This window comes from Papaver somniferum, unplaced genomic scaffold (assembly GCF_003573695.1).
Source record: "Papaver somniferum cultivar HN1 unplaced genomic scaffold, ASM357369v1 unplaced-scaffold_10, whole genome shotgun sequence".
Classification (NCBI taxonomy): Eukaryota; Viridiplantae; Streptophyta; class Magnoliopsida; order Ranunculales; family Papaveraceae; genus Papaver; species Papaver somniferum.
In genome coordinates this window covers 468784-481908 of record NW_020618825.1, presented here as the reverse complement: position 1 = coordinate 481908, position 13125 = coordinate 468784, and the positions used below count along the sequence as shown (strand labels likewise).

Genomic DNA, 13125 nt, shown 5'->3' with positions numbered 1-13125 from the left:
AGCCCTAAACAAGTCTCACACCGATTAAGGTACAGTCCCGTTCCTTACGCCTTTAGAACTACGCCGGGTTCTGCGATTTTGATTCCTTTAGTTGATCTCACCCACAACGAAGAGTTGCTACGACCCAAAGTCGAAGACCTATAAACAAATTTATCTCCCAACAGATAAGTCTATTATGATAGATAAATCTATCTTCCACAGAAGTACCTTTTGTTCCGTCTTATGATAAATCAAGGTGAACAAGAACCAATTGATAATATGGTCTTATACTCCCGAAGAGCAGCCTAGAAATATCAATCATCTCACAATAACTTAACTATATTGTAGTAGAAGAAGTTACTTTGGAACCACAAAGTCTGAGACGAAGAACTTTGTAATTACTTTTTATATATTACCTATCAGAGATAAATCTCTAGCAAATCTTAGAGAAGATAGTACTCAATACGATAGAACAAGTTAGATCAGAATATGCAACTATAGAGAAAATAGTTGGATTTAGCTACACGAATCCCGAATGAAGTCTTCAAGTCGTTAACCTAATATGGTTTTGGAAAAACCTAGGATAAAGGAGAATCGACTCTAGTACGCAACTAGGACACAAGAAAGTCCCGGGATTAGGTTTTCCAGTTGCTAGAGTTCTCCCTTATATAGTCATTCAAATCAGGGTTAGTTACAGTCAAATCAAAGATAGCTTAGTACAAAGCATTCAATATTCACTGTTAGATGAAATCCCTATTTAAGATTCAAGCTAAGTCTGCTTAGAAATAAAGAAATTAATCTCCATTGTTAGATGTCTTAGCTTGTTACACACAAATTAAATATACCTTCATTTAGATATGGGTAACCATACCTAAACATGTATATTGAAATTGGCTCAATAACAGTTAACCGAAGTTAGCTATATGAACACTTTTGTCTTAACCACATTCATCTAACACTTCTAGATCAAATATGATGATCAATCAAACATGAAAGATAATCACATGAATCTAATTGTGTTTCACATAGAGTTGTTCAATTGTTCACTATTTCATAAAAATATATATGAAAAAATTGAAACAAAATCGGATTGAGTAATCGTACAAAGTACTTATATAACAATCAATTCATGAAAATTAAGCCATGGTTTGCAAAGATTGCATTCCTTAATTCATAAATGTTTTAGTTCATGAGTATGAGAATCATACTTAACCAATTTTATAACCTAACCACTGTGTTCGCTAACCAGGTACGCAAAAAAAAAACTCCGAACCTTGGCCTTGTCCAGCGGTTCGCATACCATGTACACGACCAGTAGTCCCATACCCAACTCAGGTAGAACCATTCACATACTAGGTACGCAAACAAGGTTCACGTACCTTAACAGTTAAAATCGTTCGCATACTAGGTTCGCAAACAAAGTTCCCGGACCTGAATCACTACAAAACATTTCTCATACTAGGTATGCATACTGTGTTGTATTCAGGCATGGTTAAATGTTATAAACACCCTTTTCAATCATTGAAACATCCTTAGAAGGCGATAATAAATGTCTTACATAAACTATTATCTTCAAGTAATTTTCAAGTGATCGAATGATCAATACGAAACGTCCAAGTCGACATCAAATGACTGTCTCATACAAATCATATAAGATGTTTCAGGGCGATTTCCACATGATCATCTTTTGAATTAATATTTAATTTCCAACAAATAAATTGTTTCCATCTAAACTCGTCAGGAATACGATGAATATAGCTAAAGCAAAAAACTTTCAACTCATATTTCGAGAAATAGATAACCGAGTTAAACTCAGCTCGAAATATCAAATGTGTATAATATAAAAGTCTATATAGTTATACGACTTAGTCTCATTAGGAGATAGAATAGATTAGACTTCTGAGTGATAAATAATTAAGTTTTAGTCTCCATATACCTTTTGTTTATGAAGTTCCTCCAAGCTCTCCTCAATAGATCTTCGTCTTCAATCGATGAACGCCGTGAAGTCTAAATCTCAACTACACATTTTATCCTAATCCGAGACATAGCTATAAGTAGACTATAAATTAAGACTATAGTTTTGATCAACTAAACTTGACAAATAATCTTGAGATAGCAATACTTGCGAGTTCGACCGAGCAGTGCTCTAACACTACCGATATCGTACCACTTTCTTCATCATTCATGGTGCGTTCTGACCTGACGACGATTCTTCCCCTACTCTGTTAAGTTAATGTTTGACATGCATAAGTGCCTACTCACCGTGATTATGCACGCCTGTGTCTGTGTAGATCTTCAGTAACCACATGTTTGTTACCTAAAAGAGCTTTCTTTAATCTATCCAGATAGATCACTTCTCTTTGTTTGAAAGATCTTTGCAAGTTAAACGGACCTCCAAGAAACTGCCAAATATATTGATTATGCTGGTTTATATCAACATTCATCAATCGATCTTGTTGTGTGGAATAAATGGCATTTATTGAAACCATTTTTCAAGTTTTGATATCAGGCGTGCATTGCATTTCCCCATCCCTTTCAACTAGTTAAACATTTACTTAGAACTTGAACTAGGATTCGCAGTTCATTTATCCCACATATCATATTTATTGGCATTATTCCTTGAGCGAGTACAAGTTATATGTTCAATGAACTCGCGGGTTTTCCTTGTTAGGTATGGAATCATCGACCCCCTCATCATTCTCGATTATAAGTCATTTTTTGTTTCCCCGATTCTTTAGATCTAAGGTTTTGTCACGAACAAGATCTTGATCCTGTCTATTTTTTATAGGCATTGCGAGTGCTGACTGAACCTCATCCTATGCGATCATCGCATGATTCGCTCGTCTTTGAGCTTCATATCTCCTGTCGTGTCGAGAATTATTAGTAGAAATGACTTCTCGAGATGTTTGTATAATTTTTTGCTATAATCTCGTTTAGAGGAAACATGATCTCTTTTATCGCTTCCCCTTAGTAGGTGCCAAGGTTTGTGCAAGAGTATAAATCTTACCTAAACACGTACTTAGACGATGGTTATTTTGTTATTGATGATCGATCTATGGCCTTTTTCCCATACGAACAAAGTGAGGGAGGGTATCTACCAAAAAAAAAAAAACCTTTGATGCTTAAGTTAACTAGAGTTTTCACAAGAGATTGTGCATAGAAGATTGTGTACGTATGTTTTGGGGTTATGAACCCATATATTTATATATTTTCGTTTCTGGTGGGATAAATCTTAATTTTCTGGATAAGTTGTGACTTTGTTTGACTTATCCAACAAGTATTCCAGAATTTTCCAGAATCTTTCTCTAGGTAACTAGGGTAACAAGTATTATAGAACCTTCTCTATATATTATTTGCTAAATCAGGACGGTGGTATTGGGTGCAAACGGTGAGGCCCAACAAGCTGATTGCAACACCCAAGCCCCAGATGAAAAATGCAAAAGCCCAAACCAAATAGGGAGCGTGGGGGTGGGGGGGACATCCAAAGCGATGAAAAAATCGGGCAAAACCATCAGGAGGTGTAAATATCCTACAAGGAATATGGCTAGGTTCAGCAGCGTCTTGGCTCGACTGGGGTGTATATATATCCACAGTAGAAAGTCAGCAGGGGTCGAAACATCATGTTCACTGTTGCTAAGTAGCTTGCCGACTCGGCAGATTGAAGCGACCCGATTAGACCGCCGGTCTAGCTACTTGATGACGTCATGCTAACATAATGGTGTGCAAGCTGACAACATGCGGACATCGTCATTCCAACCCTTGTTGATGTCATGCTAACATTATGATGATGCAAGCTGCTTACTGGGTAAGCTTCCTGACGTGGCGCACCAGAATATTTTTCCTAACATTGGTGAAATGTACTATTTTGAAGGCGTGGTATTGTTGCTGCTGATGAGGCACTACCAGAGTTCACGTCGGCTTTACTGACTATAATTTCTAGATGACGTGACTTGACATGATGGCATGGAAATTTCTTGTACTTAGGTTGGCAGTCCATTGCACTATTCCACCATCTCTGGTTTCAGTACAGAGAGACCAGCATATGTTGGAAAATTGATATTAAAACAGGGTGAAGAAAAGAATGTTGTAATAGGGTTCAAGGCTCTAATGAAAGATCCTTTTCGATAATATTCGACCCTTTCCCAATTGAATTGGCGAGTACAAACAGGTCAATGTATATTGCCGTCAGGATACTTGAAGCCCCACAACAGTGTTAGATTCAAAGCTTGTACGACCTTGATCCAACCAAGAACACACTAGTTTTGTTTCTGATAATGCTTGTAAGAAAGAAAACAGAGAGAGTTGAGATATTGTTTTGAATGAAAACAAGTCTCCTATTTAAAGAGGAAACACACCCTTTGGAGATGACTCTTCATCTCTACATGCATCTTTTCAGAGTGAACATGCGCGTCTCTTCCTTCAATGCGTCCATTGGTGAAACGAGATCTCTGTTCAGTTTTCTAACTGAAAATAGAAACCCTAGAACAGAAAATTTCCGGGAACAACCTAAATGCCTACAATTTAAGGGTTTGTTGAAAATATCCAACAACATATCTAGCGCTTATAAGACCCAAGTGATGCAAAATAATAGGTTACAGACAAATGTATTACGGAAGGCGAATATAAGGTGAGGTTCATGCAGCAATACAAATCTCAACAATTTCATCACAAAAATTACGATTAAAATTTTATTTTGAGTTTCGACCCAAAATACATACATAACCGATGGGGTTGCCGCCATCTTCTTTCGCCCCAAATTTTTGGCGCCAAGCAGAACTGTGGTGGCAAGTTTACATGGATGGATAAAATGGAAATCTGTGTGACGTTTTATGTTTACATATGTATACATCGGCTATAATTTTTTAGGGAAATTTACAGAAATAGGCCTGTTTTTTTTATGGTTTGCAAAACTAGGCCTGTTTTTTTATTTATTGCAAAACTAGGTAAGTTTTGACCAAAAGTGATGGATGAAAAGTTAGTTGCAGTTATCTGCCAACTGTCAAAAGTTCCCCAGCTTAAAAGACGTTTTAGTCCTTCAATGTTCCATCAACTACACATATTGTCAAAATGGAGCTAAAATATATCGGTGAGTTGACTCGGCTAACTCTGATTCAGACAGAGTTTTGGATTTTTCTGGCGTTTCTTAGGCCGAGTTCAGGTCGATTTCTTCTCATTCCGGCACAATCATCTGCCAATTGCAACAGCACCAGAACCTTGTTCCTGCAATTCTTCTTCGTTTTTGCATAATTACCTGATTCAGAACAACCCCATCTCTTTCTGCATCTTCAGTCATTGCAAACTGCACCATATGTAGCTGTACAATCTATTGAAGCAACATCAACAAATTGGCATTATGACCTGCAATTCATAACCATCCATCTAACTCATTCTTCATAACTCAGGACAATTCCTTGTTCCAGTTGCAGAACCAACTCAAAACCACCAACAGCCACTGGAACAGCAGCTTCATAATCTTCTTAACCTTATTCAGCTTCAGAAACCTTTCAACTCTTCAGCTGCTTCAATCTGCAAAATCCTTCAGTTCCAAATCCCCCTTCTCAATTTCAGATTCAAACACGATTAAAGAACCTTAATTCCTAATTTATATTTTTCGTGAGTTCTTCTTGAACAACAACTTCAACTCAATCCTGTTGAACTCAGAAAGGGTCACCAACAACATCAGCTCATCATCTTTTCTTATTTAATCCCATCTCTTCAAAAATCCATAAATTCCTTCCCAGATTCGTGTGGAACTTCGAATTGAGAACAACCCATCTGTTATATTCCTGAAACCTCTCTTCTCCATCTTTGAATCAAGTTACTAGACTTCTTTTCCAGATTTTGCAGCAAACCCTAACCCTTGATATATTGATTCTTCTGAACTGAAGAATGAGATGAAAGTACAAAAGGAGATTAAATTTATCTAATCGATCGACATCAACATCTCCATCTTCTCATCACAATAAAACCGTCAAATCTCTGAAAATCATTTCAATTCCTCATGAATTTCATCTCGATTGCAGATAACCACACAACCCTAATTTCTTTGTAACATCTCCAACTAGAGTCAGATTGCAAATTCGATCGAAACCCAACTCAAATCCACCATAAACTACTTGTGTTTCATCACCATCTCTCAAATCAACTGCAAGTCATGGCTTTCTCAGTTCGTAACCAGAGAGAACCAGGAAGAAGAAAATCAAAATCGATCTCTCTGTTTTCTGCAATTAGATGGGTTTTCCCCCGTATCATCTTGTTATCCTAGCATCTAGACCGTCCAATTTCTCTGAGACCTGGATATGTCAGATTACTCATTCTGAGACCGACACGTGTGATGTTAATTCCTATGGACTTCATCGTAGCCGTTCAATTATCTTCGAGATTTCATCACTCTTAGATTAGGCTTTCAGATCGACACACGTGGGTGAGATTAAATATCTACTGACACACGTACAGAAAGGGAAATTTAGTAATCTTAACACCTGCACGAGATCTCTCGATACGAGATTTTGGCGAGATATTGACAAGTCAACAAGAGATATTGACTGAGATAATGAATTTGGATGGAATCCGTTTGATAGGCTTAGATTTGCAATAAATAAAAAAACAGGCTCAGAAACGAAAGTGAGGGTCTAGAACAGGCCTATTTCTCAATATAATCCAATTTTTTACTAGATGTGGTGGCTCAAATTGGTTGTCCCAATCTGAATATATTGGTAGAGTTGTCTTATAATCCATATTCATTTGAATACATGGTGGTCTAAGTGAAAGATATCGTATTAGTTCATCAAAATCATAAAATCTTCGCCCAGGCTTATGTTTATCGTCACAAAAGTAAGGCTTCAAAACTCATATTTTCATGGACAATTGCAATTCACTGTGATTATGTAATTGATAATGCAACTAAGGAGAACAATCAATCATAGAAAGAAGCTTCATTAATAAAAGAAACTGTTTTTTTTTCCCTTGGTATTTGATAATGTAAACGAACTCAAGATAGTATTTCCAAGATAACAGAAGTAAACTCATCAAAACCGAGCATGGAATAATAATTACATTTGCAACACCTTGGGCGTTTTCAAAATCAAAACTTGTCTTGGTAACTGACTCTAGATCTGATAAGTCAAACATAGGATTGATTGCTTCCACTGGTTGCGAAGGATTCTCCTAAATGGACACATCATTAAATTTTCCAAGCCTGCAAAGAATAAAGCATAATCACATATATATAAAGCCATTAGAAATGGGAAAAATAATGCAGATCAAAGAACACAACATTAGCGCACAGCTTAAATTAATTGCTGACATCGTGTAGGCCCATCTAACGTACACATGTGATTTCGTTCAAGGAAACAGAACGAAGCAAGTTTTGAAGTATCAAATTCACAACTTGTTTATCCAAAGATCAACCTAGTCCTAAAGTGCAGTAGATTTTTTTTTCAATAACTTGGTGTTGAACGGAAAAAAGAAACTCACTGTCAGTTTATCCTAAAAATAACTGAACAAAACTCACACTTGGATAGATACTTGCTGAATAAGAATACTCTACGCAGAATACATGTAAAGAACCTCAAGCTCGTCAACATTATTAGACTAGTCAAGTAACGAATTAGTCGATGATAACTCGATTAGTTTAACATGATCGTTAATTAATAGAAACTAATCTAACGACGATCTAGATATGAAATTAATACCGCGTGATAGATCTCGAAAAATTACGCAGAGTAGACTACTTGCACGCGTCATTCAGACACTGGGTAAAGAAGATTTATCAAGTTATTTTCAGAGAGTAAAATAGTAATTTTGGATTTTGTCTTTGTGGCTGCACGTGTCAAAGTGAGCGGGTATCTCAGCAATTGGGTCAGCCTTATCTCCACGTCGTGAGGATAACTTTCGGTTTTCTCATCTTTATATTCATCTTATTTCTTCTTCTCTTTCTCTGTTCGTTCTCTTCCTCTCCTGCTCTTTTTCTTCTGCAAGTTTCAGAGATTAATTGAGAGCTTTGTCACCAGTAAGAGGTGTAAAAGATCATGGAGTTACTAATAGTGGTGGTGCTGTTGTCTGTTGTTGATTCGGACTCGAAGAAGGAAGTGAAATAGAAGTTAGGGTTTCTGAGGTTGAAATTCTTGAAGAATTGATGATGATATGATACTGATGAAGGATAAGTAACAATTGGGTTGTAGTTTAATTGGGGCCTTGAAGTTGTTTCAATGACGAATCAGTGAAGAATCGGTTAATCAGGGTTCTATGAGAAGAACTCTAAGATGATTTAGAAAGTGAATCTGATGCTCTAGAAGATCAATTAAAGATGGGTTTTGTGTGTTGAATGTAAATAAGAAGATTTAATATCTGATTTTTTATTCACAAAGAAGAATTGAAGAATTAGGGTTTCATGTTCTTCCCTATTCAAAAACTAGGGTTTTGAGAGTTACCCAGATGGTTTAGGGAGGAGATGATTTGGTATTGATTGTTGGAATCAGAAGAAAGAATGAGTTGATTTCAGTTTGGATGAGACAAGCTGTTTGAGGTAATTATTCTTCTTAGTTAGCTTAGTAATGTTGTATGTACTTTCATTACTGAGTATGAGTTTGTTAATTGATTTAAGCTATGGGATAGATGTATGTGTATGGAACTGGAGGAGGAATTATTACACTGAGTTGGTGATTGAGACAGTGAAGAGATGAAGATGGTGTTGTTATGAAATAAAGATGAAATTAGAGTTTCTGAATTAACTCTGAGTTCTTGAGGACTGATTTAATTCAGTTCTGCTGATGGGTTTATTTGTGTGGAAATTGTATTGTAGTTGAATGAGATATAGTGTTGCTGTCGATGATTCTTGTATGCAACTGATATGAGTGTCAGGGAAGAAAGTTTATTTGCTTGTGGTGGAGAACATGGTTGTGTTGCTGATGTTATTGCACAAAGAAATAGATTTCGGTGATATGGTTGTTATTTGAGTTGAAGCTGCAGGGAGGAGTTGAATTTATGGCTGGAGATGATAGAGCTAAGGGTGTTGGTGGTTTTGGATATGTATTATAGATGAATACAATTTTGTTGAACTACAATTGGTTGTAGTTTATAGTTTGTGTGTTTAATAATTGAACTGAGGTTGATGAGGGTATGGATTTAGAAGTGAATTGCTAATAGTGGTTATCATAATGATGGATATATAAGCAGTTGTAGTTAGCTGAATGGTTTGGATGTAGATCTACAGGGGTGGTTGATGTTACTAGTGAAGTGAAATGGTAAGTCGTGGTTATAGTTAATATGGGGGGATTATTGATCTGATAACATTTAGAGGAATGATTTAGAAAGGCGTATATAAACTGTTGCGGGTGAAGATATGAATGAACTGCTGGTGTTAACTTACAGAAATGGAATTCGGGTTATAGTGGTGGTATGTTGACTAAGGTACAGTGTTCCTTGAGACGAATGTATGCGTGTCTGAATTGAGATGGTAATGAACTGAGTTGAGATGTCTAAACCAATGTAGTCAATATCGTCCGTATCGGCCGATATATCGGGGATATTTCGGATATCGGCCCAAAACGATACGATAAGAAGGATATCGGGGATACGATATTCGACCGATAATATCGGCCGTATCGGTCGAATATCGGCCGTTTCGGTCAAATATCGGCCGTATCAGTCGATACGAAATTTTCCTACATTTCCTGATATGAGACGGTATTGGTCGTTTTCTATAAAGTCTAAGGGTAATTTTGGCGAAGAAAGTCTTCCGGGTGGTAGTAGAGGTGCATGTAGCTCTCGAAGCAAGTCTACTAAAGTTACTCTTTTGTTTTTTAGATAAAATTGATGTTATCTATTATATCTTATCCGAAAATGTGTGTAGAAATGTTTAATATAAAATTATAGTCTCTAAATCTATGACCGATATTTCAACGATAATATCCCCGATATAAAATCGTACCAGTGTATCGGTCCCGGCCGAAATGAACCGATATCCGATATTAACTACATTGGTCTAAACTGATAAGTAAGAAAAAGTTGAACTGAAAGTATGTTGGTAGAATGAATAAAGGTTAAAATGGTGATTAGAGTTGTAATTAGTGGTTGCTGTGAAAGCTTGGAACTGCATTTTGCAGGTAATAATCTGTTGTTGTATTTGTAAATTGATTCTGAAGTTCATTTAGATAGAATGAATAGTTTGTATTTGTAATGAAATATGTAATAGAAGTTTAGTTTAGGCTTTTGGCCTATTTGTCATCCCAATCAGATGTCTGACTAGTTTAGTTAGATAACTCAGTTTACCTGACTGAGTTGAGTTAACCCTGAGTTGAATTGGTTCGACTCAGTAGACATGGACCCGAATTAACTCGTTGCCTAGACTTGACCTTGACTGTTGGCTGTTAGGTGACCTTTGACCATCAGTTTGACCGTCAGAGACTGTTAATTGACTCAGATGAAATGGACCTTAGGTTAATGGGCTGGTCTAGTGGACTTGGGCTTAAGACTAGTTATCCTATATTGATGAATTAGACCTCTGTGGTCTGAATTAGCATTTCGTTCCTTCTACAAAGTTGTAGATATTCTTAAGACTTATCTAATGGACTATAAAAACAACCCAATTCAATTAGTAAACCTTAGCTATGCTAAAGATAGAGAATGAAAAGGTGTAAAGTCATAAATGGGCTTATCACCATTAGATAGATTTGTATGAGCCTTGTATCATCCTTTTGGATAAATTCTTAGAGTTCTTGTGTGATTAACATTTAGTCTATTTAACAACGATCAATTCAAAGGATGAACCAGTGGATCGTGGATCTCGAGGTAGGCGTGGCTTGTCATCAAATGTGGTGGGAATACATTTGACTCTTTGGTAATCATTGTTGTTCTTTTACAAAAGTTTATGTTTATAAAGTCATGCATTGTCTTTTATGCATTCCATGCTATATTTAAACTGCATTATGATAATTATGTGGATTCTGTTAATCTTTCCATGGTTTGGAAAGGACTTGTAATGTTTGTTTGTCATATGAATTGTTATGGGAAATGATAATTTCCACCTGTGGTATATAGGATACGCTCCTTCACATTTATACCTAGACCTTTTATGATATATTTGGTCGACAGTTTGCGAGTTCGGAATTGTCGACATCCATACGTACGATTAGATGTGGATTTGCGGGTTCGGAATTGCACAACCATATTATACATTGTTTGAAGAAGGAGTTTGTCCATATACATGTTGTTTATTTCAAGTGACTTGGTCACTTGTGGTTGTTTGAGAAAACATGAATTGTTTTCTAAATCTTGCTCATGATTTCTTTAAAGTTAAATGTTATTCCTACAGGGCACCCCTTTTAAGGATGATGTGCTCACCCATTCCCACTTTCAGTTTCAGAGACAGATCAGAGTTGCGCAGCGAAAGCTTAAATCCTTGAGTTCATTAGTTGGTTAACTTGGGATACGTTTATTATGTTGTATATTTTATCTGTGAACCAAATAACTATTGTATATGTATCATTTGAGAGAAGTTCTTGTATATATATATTTCAGAGCGGGGCTAGTTTTTGGGTTAAGTTTAGTAGCAGATCTCCTAATTGAATGTTTAAGTAAATGATTTAAAGTTTTAGTGCCTTTTTATTTAATAAATCTCTTGGAATAGTCAGCTGTTAGCTTTGGGGGCGCTACAATACATGTGTTTTATGACGTCCTAAGATATCTTCCTTGCCACAGCTGCAATCCATCTCTCAGATAGAAACATAAAACAATTGTTAACTTGCTTCATAAAAAGAAAGAAAAAAACAGAGAGGATAAATGTTAACTTGCTGGCATCAAATAGCATATCTACAGGTACCTTGTGATAAATATTGAATCTAACTAATACCTAACCAAGTTCAGTAACAGTCTTATCATCAATACAAAATCAGGACGTCCACCCTTCATAACGCCATGAAAAAATGGTATTCTAACAAAACCCTTACAGATGATACCTTAAAATCAATGGTCACATCAGGTGAATCCTTTTTAGAAGATATACCTAACATAAAGTAAGATATATTCATCAAGAAATGTCATAGGAAAAAACTATAAATTAGGCTTTCTGCTCTCCCAATATCTAATCTAACTTTTTTGGATATCTAAAACCCAAGTACCCTGCAACCCAAGTCTCGTGAGTATTTAGGTCCATAAAACAAAGTTAACCATGAGATATCTTCTACTGCCGAACTACTACTGCCGAACTACTACTGAAGTATGCCCATTACCTGTTCATCCTCCTCACCACTTTCTGCATTTACAAATAACCTCACTCCATTACTCCGTTATAATGAATTGCTATTTCTATTAAAAATGAAGAAGGAGAAAAATCTAAAATCAGCTCCTGCAAAACAATATCATATGTAGGAGCATTAAAAAACACCAAGACCAACATTGACATTATACCTTTCTAGAATACAAAAAATCCTTCATTTGCACCACTGATAAGATGCATGGAATAAAAATTCCGTATTTCCGACATACGAAAGCATCCCAATTCCCAAGAAAAGTCATTTAGCCTCATTCTGTTACTCGCTAAATCAATTTTTCCATTGACTAAAAAACAATCTCTTATAATCAGAGAACTGTTTTTCTTTCAAGAAGATAAGTAACATACTGAGGAGGTAGGCAAACAAAAGTAAGACGAATCAAAACTGAAATTGATCACAAATATTACGAACATTATATCAAGTGGATGACCGATTTCATAAAACTTTTACGAACCCTACAAATCAAAAAATTGATCGTGAAGAGTATGATATCATAAAGAGTGTGAAACCTTATTTATTTCTCCTTTCATCATACCGAAATTAATGGCATCATTAATCTCTTGAGGGTTGACCTCTGACAACCAATTTGCGTAGGACAACAGAAAATAAATAACAACAACGGATATCGGTCAACCGAAAATCTAAATATTAGTGAAAGAATAATAAAATAAAATAAAATCTAAAGACGAAATCGTAAACAAATTCTTAAGCATTCGATTATAGGAAAAGAGGAAAAGGAAGAAGAGAAAGAGAGACAGTTGCGTTTTCCCTGTAAAGTTTTACTTATACGTGTTAGTAATAAATAGCCAAGATTCTATGATTTATCATAGAAACCCGTTTTATCATGTTTTACCTGTAAAACAAAAAGCAAAAG

At 36.0% G+C, this 13125-nt stretch overlaps 1 long non-coding RNA gene across 1 annotated transcript; it reads right to left on the bottom strand.

Annotated features, from left to right (window-relative positions):
* Nucleotides 1-6917: 6917 nt before the first annotated feature.
* Nucleotides 6918-9699, bottom strand: LOC113326127. The gene is made up of 2 exons (XR_003348315.1): nucleotides 7674-9699; nucleotides 6918-7177 (listed from the first exon to the last, which is right to left on the bottom strand). It is a non-coding gene; the product is annotated as an uncharacterized LOC113326127 (long non-coding RNA).
* Nucleotides 9700-13125: the final 3426 nt, after the last annotated feature.